Here is a 10,063-nt window from a genome sequence, read left to right as displayed (position 1 = left end):
AAATCCATGTAACCTACAGGGAGCAAATTATTTGCCTTATAGTAATACAATGTCCCGGTCCTGGGTTACTTTGATATCTGCTAACTAAGCCCATGGTAAAACAGATATCTGGTCTTGTGCATAACATAGCATACATTAGGCTGCCTTCATCTCTTCTATCTCTTTGGATGTCTTAGGAGACATCTCTTTAGATAAAGATACTCCATGCCTAAAAGGTAGAAAACCTTTCTTGGAGTCTTGCATACTAAAACGAGCTAGGATAGTATCCATATATGAAGCTTAGGATATGCATAACATTCTTTTCTTGTGATCCCTTATTACTTTGATACCAAGAATATGTGCACATTTTCCCATGTCCTTCATATCAAATTGCTTGGACAACCATACCCTTATTTCCGATAACACTTTGATATTGTTGCCAACTAACAAAATATCATCTACATATAATACAAGAAATACCACCACGTTTCCATCACACTTCTTGTATACAAAAGACTCATCTGGACACTGAATAAATGCATAGGATTGGATTACTTCATTAAACCGGATGTTCCAAGATCTTGTAGCTTGCTTTAGTCCATAAATAGTTCGATTGAGCTTACATACTAGATGTTCTTTGCCCTTTGCAATAAACCTCTCTGGTTGCTTCATATGGATGTTTTCTTCAAGACTTCTGTTAAGGAAAACTGTCTCGACATCCATTTGCCAAACCTTATAATCCATATGAGCAGCAATACATAAGAGTATCCGGATAGACTTAAGCATAACTACTGGCGAAAAGGTTTTCTCATAATCGATTCCCTCTTTCTGAGTATACCCCTTTGCAACAAGCCTTGCTTTGAAGGTTTCCACCTTCCCGTATGTCCCTCTTTTCCTTTTGTAGATCCATTTACATCCAATAGCTTTTACACTATTTGATGGTTCTACTAGCTCCCAGACTTTGTTAGAATACATAGATTCTATTTCTGAATTCATTACTTTTTTCCAAGATGCTACATCTTCATCTTGGAGCGCTTCATCATATGTACGGGGATCAGGTTCATGTTTACCTGGGATCAAGTCCGAAGATTCTCCTAAAAACATAAATCTTTCAGGTTGCCTCACAACCCTCCCACTACAACGAGGCACTGTCTGTAGTTGTGTATCATTTGTGATACGTGTTATAGTCTCTTGTGATATTTCATCTTGTACTGTTGGTACTAAAGTAGACGTGTCCTCTCTCATTTCTTTTAGAACAATTTCACTCATGGGCTTGTGGTTTATTACATAGTCCTCTTCTAAAAATTGGGCATTCGTGCTAATAATGACATTTTGATCTTTAGGACTATAAAATAAACCACCTTTCACTCCTTTAGGATAACTTATAAATAGGTGAACTTGTGTACGAGATTCCAACTTATCAGCATCTCCCTTCAGCACATATGTTGGACTATCCCATATCCGAATATGACTCAAACTAGGCATATGCCCATTTCACAATTCTGTGGGAGTAGAGGGTACTGATTTAGAAGGTACCAGTTCAAAATGTACACTATCATTTCTAAAGCATATACCCAAAACGAATTTGGTAATTTTGAATAATCCATCATCGATCTAACCATTTCCATAAGAGTCGTATTCCTTCGTTCTGCCACACCATTCTGTTGGGGTGTACCAGGTGCAGACAATTGGGATTGAATTCCAACCTCTGATAAGTAATTCCTAAACTCTCCTAAGAAGTACTCGACACCACGATCAGACCGTAGTGTCTTGATACTTTTATCGTGACGTTTCTCCACATCAGCCTTATACTCTTTGAACTTATCAAAACACTCAGACTTGTGACGCAACAAGTAAATGTACTCATATCTCGAATAGTCGTCTATGAAAGAGATGAAATATTTGAAACCACCTCTCGCCTGGATAGTCATAGGTCCACATAAATCAGAATGAACCAATTTCAACACATCTTTTGCTCTTACCCCTTGGTTTTAAAAGGTCTCTTGGTCATTTTTCCTTCAAAGAAAGATTCGCAAGTTAGAAAGTTTTCCAACACTAATGCACCCAAGAGTCCATCAGCTATTAGCCTTTGAATCCTACTCAAGTTAATATGACCAAGTCTTAGATGCCAAAGATATGTTTGGTTCATATTTGAAGGTTCCTTTCTCTTATTAGAATTAGAGGATGTGTTATTAATTTCCATTAGTTTCTTTGTGGGAGTTATCGGATTTAGAGTATACAAATTGCCAACTAATGTACCAGAACAGATAATTATCCTATTTTTCTTGACAACCACTTTGTCATCAAAAGAAACAGTATATCTATCCAAAACAGTTTAGAAATCAAAATTAAATTCTTTCTAAAACTTGGTATATATAGACAATTTCTCAAAATCAAAGTTCTATTCCTATCAAATGATAAGTAGACGTCTCCCACTACAACAGCTGCCACTTTCGTAGCATTGCCCATGTAGACGGTTATCTCTCCCTATTATAGTCGTCGGGTTTCCTGGAACTCATGCAATGTATAGCAGACATGATCAATGGCTCCTGTATCTACACACCAGGTACTGGTAGATAACATCGCTAAACATGTTTCAACTACTAGAGAATAAGATATACCTTTATTGTTCTCTTTCCTACATGGACAGTCCGCCTTCCAATGTCCAGACTACTTGCAAATGAAGCACTTGCCCTTCGGCTTCTTCACTCCTGCTTTTAGTCCAATACCTAGAGATCGATTCACTTTCTTTGCTGAGCCAGCTTGTTTCTTCTTCTTCTTCTTGCCTTTCAACCTAGAAGTAGAAACATTTTCAGCAAAGTAAATTTGAGAATTATGACGAAATAGCCCTTTTCTGCCTGAAGTTCTGTCAGTAGTTCCGCTAATGAATAAATCTTTTTATTTATATTGTAGTTTAGGCAGAACTGCTCAAAACTTTTGGGTAGCGATTAGAGAATAATATCGACCTGGGTTTCCCCATCGATTTCAACTCCAAGGATTTGTATCTCGTTCAAGTAAGTCATCATTTTGAGGATATCATCCCTTTCGGGTGTCCCCTCTTTCATGGTGGCTGTCATTAAGCTTCTCATAGCCTCTTGCTTAGCAGTTCGATTCTGGTGTCCGAAGAGTTCCTTGAGATTGTACATCATGTTATAGGCTGTAGGCATGGACTGATGCTGATGTTGCAACACATTTGACATAGATGCTAAAATGTAACACCACGCCATCTCATCCGTCTTGACCCATTTCTTATAATACTCAATCTCCTCTTCACTAGAATCACTATTAGGCTCATTATGGCAGACCTCTAACAGTACAAACTTATAGCCTTCAGCAGTTAAGACAATGTCCAGGTTTCTTTTCCAATCTATGTATTTGGGACCAGTAAGTTTGTTCTCTTTCAGAATAATAGCTAGTGGGTTGAAAGTCGTCCTAAAATCACAAAATAGGTTTTGGTCAATACTTTAGAATTTAGAATAATATTGAGTCCTCAAATAATATTATTTAAATTCACCAACACCTCAAAATACCGTGAATTTTGTATGTCACGATAGTGTGGACGTATACAAATTCAAACATTTGTAAGAGGAGGTTTTACCCATTAATTTTATTCTTGTTAACCTAACTTTATGACAAATAAAATTAATAGTTGATATATCTTTGGTCACACAAATAATAGCAGTGACTCCAATGGGGAGGATACTATTAAATGCGACTAAGTGTATACCATTACTTGATACTTAGTCCATTAAATAGGATTGTGCCCCTTCAATTGGAGAAGATCACACACTCCTAAATAATTTCCTATAACCATCCATAAAGAAAGTTTGATCTAGTGATCCTCAAACAAACTCATCCGATGTGGAGGAAGGCTCCCAGAGCCAACGCGCAAGTTTGTTTGCATCACTTACAAACCAATAATGGAGACCGTGGAATTTATTTATAAATCCCTCTCCCACTTAGTTATTTAAGATGAGGATTTTAACATGCACGCACACACATCACAGCAAATAAAAGCAATAAATATCGAAAAATAATTTTCCAACTATTATGGCCTCTTCCATCACTGTCCTCCGTGTGCTGCCAGCCCTAGCAGTCGTCAAACTAGCCGCCAGCCCTAGGGCTCATGTCGTCGCTTCCTTTTCTGTTGCGCCTCTGGTCCTCAAATAGCACCACGCCTCGCAAGGATACGATTCACGACAAAAATAAAATTTTACATATATCAATCCTATATTCCACAAAGGAATGTACATCAAGTCTAAATCGAACAAAATGTAAAATCCTAAAACTAATACAGCTCCTACTGTATTTAATAAGTACAATCATGCACACACATAAAATGCCCTCGACATGTCTGAGGGTCCAATCACACACAATCATAATAGGTCATAATAGTTGGAGCCTGCAACCACAGAGTTAATCTATTTGTACATCCTACTATTATCCAGCCAAAAATATATATGACATGTGCATAATTAGACTAAAACCAAACACACAGAGGTTATAACCTAGCTCTGATACTAATTGTTGGTTGCTAGTCGGAATACCGTCCAAGTTCCCCTGTACAAAAATTTGTACAAGAATAGAACTTTCCTAGCTACTCATGTGCTCTACTGAAGTTAAATTTGGATTGCAAATGATGCTTAACATTATTAATCCAAATTATCCTTCAGAAGTTAAACTTAGAATGGAAACGATACTTAACATTTTTACTCCAAGTTTAATTGATGTGATCTTCCTAAGTTAAACCATATTACAAAAGTTATCAAATATCTATTTCGATGATCGGCTTCCAGGTTAAACATGGCGAGGCACTAGGCCTTCTTGGGTATGGGATCATCCACCACTTCCTAGACAAAGCCTCACAAAGAAATTGGATATTTAACTTCTTACAGTAAACTAGGTTTAACTATAGAGACCTCAATAGAAACACATTATCGAAACATGAAATCGAAAAATAAAATCGATAATTTAAAATTGATAACCTCTTGTGTTTGATTTTTCAAGATCTATACAAAAGGATAAACTAGTTATGATGCGGAAACTAATAACTAGATATACCTTTCGTAGCTTATAGACCTCTTGATCTTCTATTGTATTTCTCTCCTCTCGGACGTCGTGTGGGCGACGATCTTCCAAGAGGAAATCAACCCAAGCTTCTTCCTTTGCTTCCAAGATCTGGCCACCAACTAAACTCCAAGGAATGCTAGACAAGAGAGCTTCCTTCACTTCATCTTCTCCTTCAAGCAACCGGCCACCAAGAGATCTCTCACAATTGATGCCGCCGGCCTCCAAGAGAGAAAACAAAAGGAGAGAAGAGAAAGAGCAAGGGTCAGTGATAATTAGCATTTTTATGCAATATTTTAGCTCTCATACTTAGCATTTTTATCCTCTCATCCACTTAACTCTTGCTTAATATTATGATTCATGAGTTAGGATATATTTATGAGTTTTTTATACTCTTTCCTAATTTTGCTATTATTTCATGATTTTTGTAGGGAATTGAAGTAGCGCTCCACTCTTCAAGCCCAGTCACAAAAGCCTACTCTTCAAATCCAATCCTCAAGCCCAATTATAAAAGCCCAATTTCAATCCTTACTCTCATATTGGATCCGGATTTTTCCTTTAACCTTAAATGCAAGATCCAAAATTCGAACCCGTTAAGAAATTCCTCTTCCTCACCCACATGGCACATAACCGAGAGAAGAGATCTGTTCGTTTTTCTCCCTCGAGGCAGAGTTAGGGCACGCCATCACCACTGCCTTTCTTCTCCATTAACGGGCGGCGGTCCACCTCCACTCCACCGCCGCTGGCCGGATCTCCACAATCCAACCTTCCTCTTCTTTCTCCCAAGCACACGGGCGGGCAATAAGTTCCGGCGGCTGCTAGTGTCGGCGACGGCATCCTCCAATCATCTTCATCTTACCGGAGGGTGTTGGTTGCTACTCGGAAAACCCAATGGCTTCACTGTACAAAAATTTTGTACGTGATCTGAACCTTTCCTAGCTACCATGTGTTCTTTTAAGTTAAACTTGTATCTCCTGCGGAACTTAACACGTTTGATTCCAAGTTTAACTTATATGTTCTTTTAGGTTTATATTTGGATCTCCTGCGGAACTTAACACGTCTGATCCAAATCACCTAGGTTATAAATTCAATTACATATTAGTTTCCAAAATTGGCTTCCAGTACTGCATGGCCAGGCACTTGGCCTTCTTGGATATGGGAGCAACCACCACCGACTAGACAAAGCCTTTTAAGGAATGTTAATATTTAATTTCCTTATATAACTCTAGGTTAACCAAAAGGAACAATCAAATCACAAGGAAAAAAGAAAAAGAACACAACATCGAAATTAAATTCGAAAAACAAGAATCGAATGCCTCTTGTATTTGGTATTTATACAAAGAAAATTAACTAGTATGATGCGGAAATTAAATACTAGTTATACCTCTTCCTTGTATGCTAAAAACCTCGAGATCTTCTGCCGTATCCCTCGCCTCCTCTTAGACGTCGTGTGGGCGATGATCCTCCAAGACGAACACCACCCGGAAAGCTTCTCCTCCTTCTCTAGAATTCGGCCACCACCACCACAAAGGAGCAAAAGAGAGCAAAGGGAAGAGAGGGAGAGGGGCCGGTCACTTGATGATCTCCGACAACACAATATCAATTGTTATGTTTTTCAAGGCCTCCCCTTCCCCCCTTTTTATATTGGTTTCCCAACGGAAAAATTATGAAAGAGTTTTAAAAAATTAGACTCATTCCTATTTCCTTTTAATTTTTTCTTTTTCTTTCCTTTTAATTAATCAATCCTAGATTGATTTATTAATTAAACAACTATTTGTTGATGTTTAATTATTTGACCGGCCCCTTGCTTGGGCACTAAGCAAGGTGGCTGATCACTTATTAAAAGGGAAAGAAAGAAAAATTTTTTATAAAATTTAAAAGAAGAAAACTTCTAATAAAATTTTACAAACTCTCTTTTTTTCAATGTGGATATTAAAAGGAAAGTTTTAAAATTTAAAACCAAGTTTTAAAATTTAAAACATCTCTAATAATATTTCATTTTAAAAGAAAGTTTTATAAATTTTACAACTCTCTTTTAAAACCTTGTGGTCTAATTTAAATTAGGAAAATTTTATAAATTTTTAAAATCTCTCTTTTTACAAATTGTAAATATCTGAGGAAATTTAAAAATTCAAAAACAACCTTCCTAATTTAAATATTGCAGTCGGCCCTCTTGCCCAAGGCAAGGGCCGACCACTTCTAGAGAATATGTGGTCGGCCATTGCTTGGTCACCAAGCAATGAACCGGCCCCCTTCTTAGACACCAAGATAGGCTTTTCTTTGGATGGACTTGAGGCTTTATTGAGACTACAATAGGGACCTAGAGGAGAAATTGATTTTGGCCTTCTGATGAGCTTGAGTATCCCGTGCTCGCCCCGAACACACAACTCAAGTTCATTGATAATAACTCATTCCACTAGAGAGTTATTACCGCACTACCGCACCAATCCCAAATTACATTATGGGCTCCTTCTTATCATGAGTGTGTTAGTCTCCCTGTGTTTAAGATTACGAATGTCCACTAATTAAGTGAGTTACTGACAACTCATTTAATTAATATCTAGCTCCAAGAGTAGTACCACTCAACTTCATCGTCATGTTGGACTAAGTCCACCTGCAGGGTTTAACATGATAATCCTTATGAGCTCCTCTTGGGAGCATTCTCAACCTAGATCACTAGGACACAGTTTCCTTCTATAATCAACAACACACACTATAAGTGATATCATTTCCCAACTTATCGGGCTTATTGATTTATCGAACTAAATCTCACCCATTGATAAATTAAAGAAATAAATATCAAATATATGTGCTTGTTATTATATTAGGATTAAGAGCACACACTTCCATAATAATTGAGGTATTTGTTCCTTCATAAAGTCAGTATAAAAGGAACGACCTCTAATGGTCCTACTCAATACACTCTAAGTGTATTAGTGTAATTATATAGTTAAGATAAACTAATACCTAATTACACTACGACCTTCCAATGGTTTGTTCCTTTCCATCTTGGTCGTGAGCTACTACTGTTTATAATTTATAAGGAACCGATGACATGATCTTCTGTGTGTGACACCACAGACCATGTTATCTACAATATAAATTAATTGAACGACTACATTTATCATAAATGTAGACATTTGACCAATGTGATTCTTATTTCTAGATAAATGTTTATACCAAAAGTTAGGCTTTTAGTATACATCCTAACAATCTCCCACTTATACTAAAAGACTAAGCTGTCATACATCTTATTCCCAACCCTTCAACATGCCCATCAAAAGCTCTTGCCTTAAGGACCTTAGTGAAAGGATCTATAGGTCATCACCTGATGCAATCTAGGCGGCAACAACTTCTCCTCATTTATACGATTTCTCGTATTGGGTGGTACTTGCGCTCTATTATGTTTACTTGCCTTATAGACATATGGTTTCTTCGAGTTTGCTACTGCACCACTATTATTATAATAATTTTGGGCAAACTAGAAATCATGTCTAAGTTTATCTTGAAGTATCTGAGTCATACAGCTTCTATGGCTACCTCAGAGGCTGCCATATACTCAGCTTCTATAGTGGAGTCCGAAAAGCACCTATGCTTATCACTCTTCGATAGTTATGACTTTACCTCCTAAAATAAACACAAAACCCCGAGGTTGACTTACTATTGTCCCTATCCGATTGGAAGTCAAAATCTGTGCAACCCAAAGGGACCAAATTAACTACCTTGTAAGCTAGCATATAATCTCTAGTGCCTCTAAGGTACTTCAATATATGCTTTACTGCAGTCCAATGTCCTTGTCTAGGGTTACTTTGATATCTGCTAACTATGCCCTTGGCAAAACAGATTTCTGATCTCGTGCATAGCATACTTTAGGCTTCCGACAGCCGAAGCATAAAGAACTGCCTTCATTTCCTCTATCTCCATTGATGTCTATGGAGATATTTCTTTAGATAAAGTTACTCCATGCTAAAAAGGTAAGAAACCTTTCTTGGAGTTTTGCATGCTTAAAACGAACAAGGATTTTTTTTCGATATATGAAGCTTGGGATAAGTACAATATTCTTTTCTTGCGATCTCTTATTACTTTGATCCCAAGAATATATTCATTCTCCCAAGTCCTTCACGTCGAATTGTTTGGACAACCATACCCTTACTTCTGACAACATTCTGATATTGTTTCCAACTACCAAAAATGTTATCTACGTATAGTACAAGAAATACCACCACGTTTCCATCACACTTTTTGTATACACAAGACTTATCCGGTTACTAAATAAATCCATAGGTCTGGATTACTTTGATAAACCGGATGTTCCAAGACCTTGAAGCTTTGCCTCAGTCCATAGACTGATTGAGCTTGCACACAAGATGCTCTTTACCCTTTGTAATGAACCCTTCTGGCTGCTTTATATGGATGCTTTCTTCAAGACTTCCATTAAGGAAAGCTGTCTTGACATCCACTTGCCAAAAAGAAACTGGATAGACTTTAGCATGACTACCGATAAAAGGTTTCCCTTTTTTTAACAAGTCTTGCTTTGAAAGTATACACTTTCCCGTCTGCCCTTCCTTTTCTATTGTAGACTTGTTTAACACCCAATGGATTTTACATCATCTGGTGGTTCTACAAGCTTCCAGATTTTATTAGAATACATATATTCTAATTCTATTATTCATTACTCTTTGCCAAGATGCTGCATCTTTATCTTGGAGTGCTTCATCATATGTCCGGGATCAGGCTCATATTTATTTTGGGATCAAGTCGAAAGACTCTCCCAAAACATGAATCTCTTAGGTTGCTTGACAACCCTCCCACTACGATGAGGCACTGTCTGTAATTGTGTATCATTTATGATACGTGTTGCAGTTTCTTGTGATATTTCACCTTGTACAGTTGGTACTAGATTAGACATTTCCTTTATTATTTCCTTAAGAACAAATTTACTTATGGGCACGTGGTTTATTACATAGTCCTTTTCTAAAAATCGGTCATTGATGCTAATAATGACCTTCTGATATTT

The sequence above is a fragment of the Zingiber officinale genome, chromosome 10B, assembly GCF_018446385.1.
Source record: "Zingiber officinale cultivar Zhangliang chromosome 10B, Zo_v1.1, whole genome shotgun sequence".
Taxonomy (NCBI): Eukaryota; Viridiplantae; Streptophyta; class Magnoliopsida; order Zingiberales; family Zingiberaceae; genus Zingiber; species Zingiber officinale.
Note: the sequence above shows the minus strand (reverse complement) of the source record.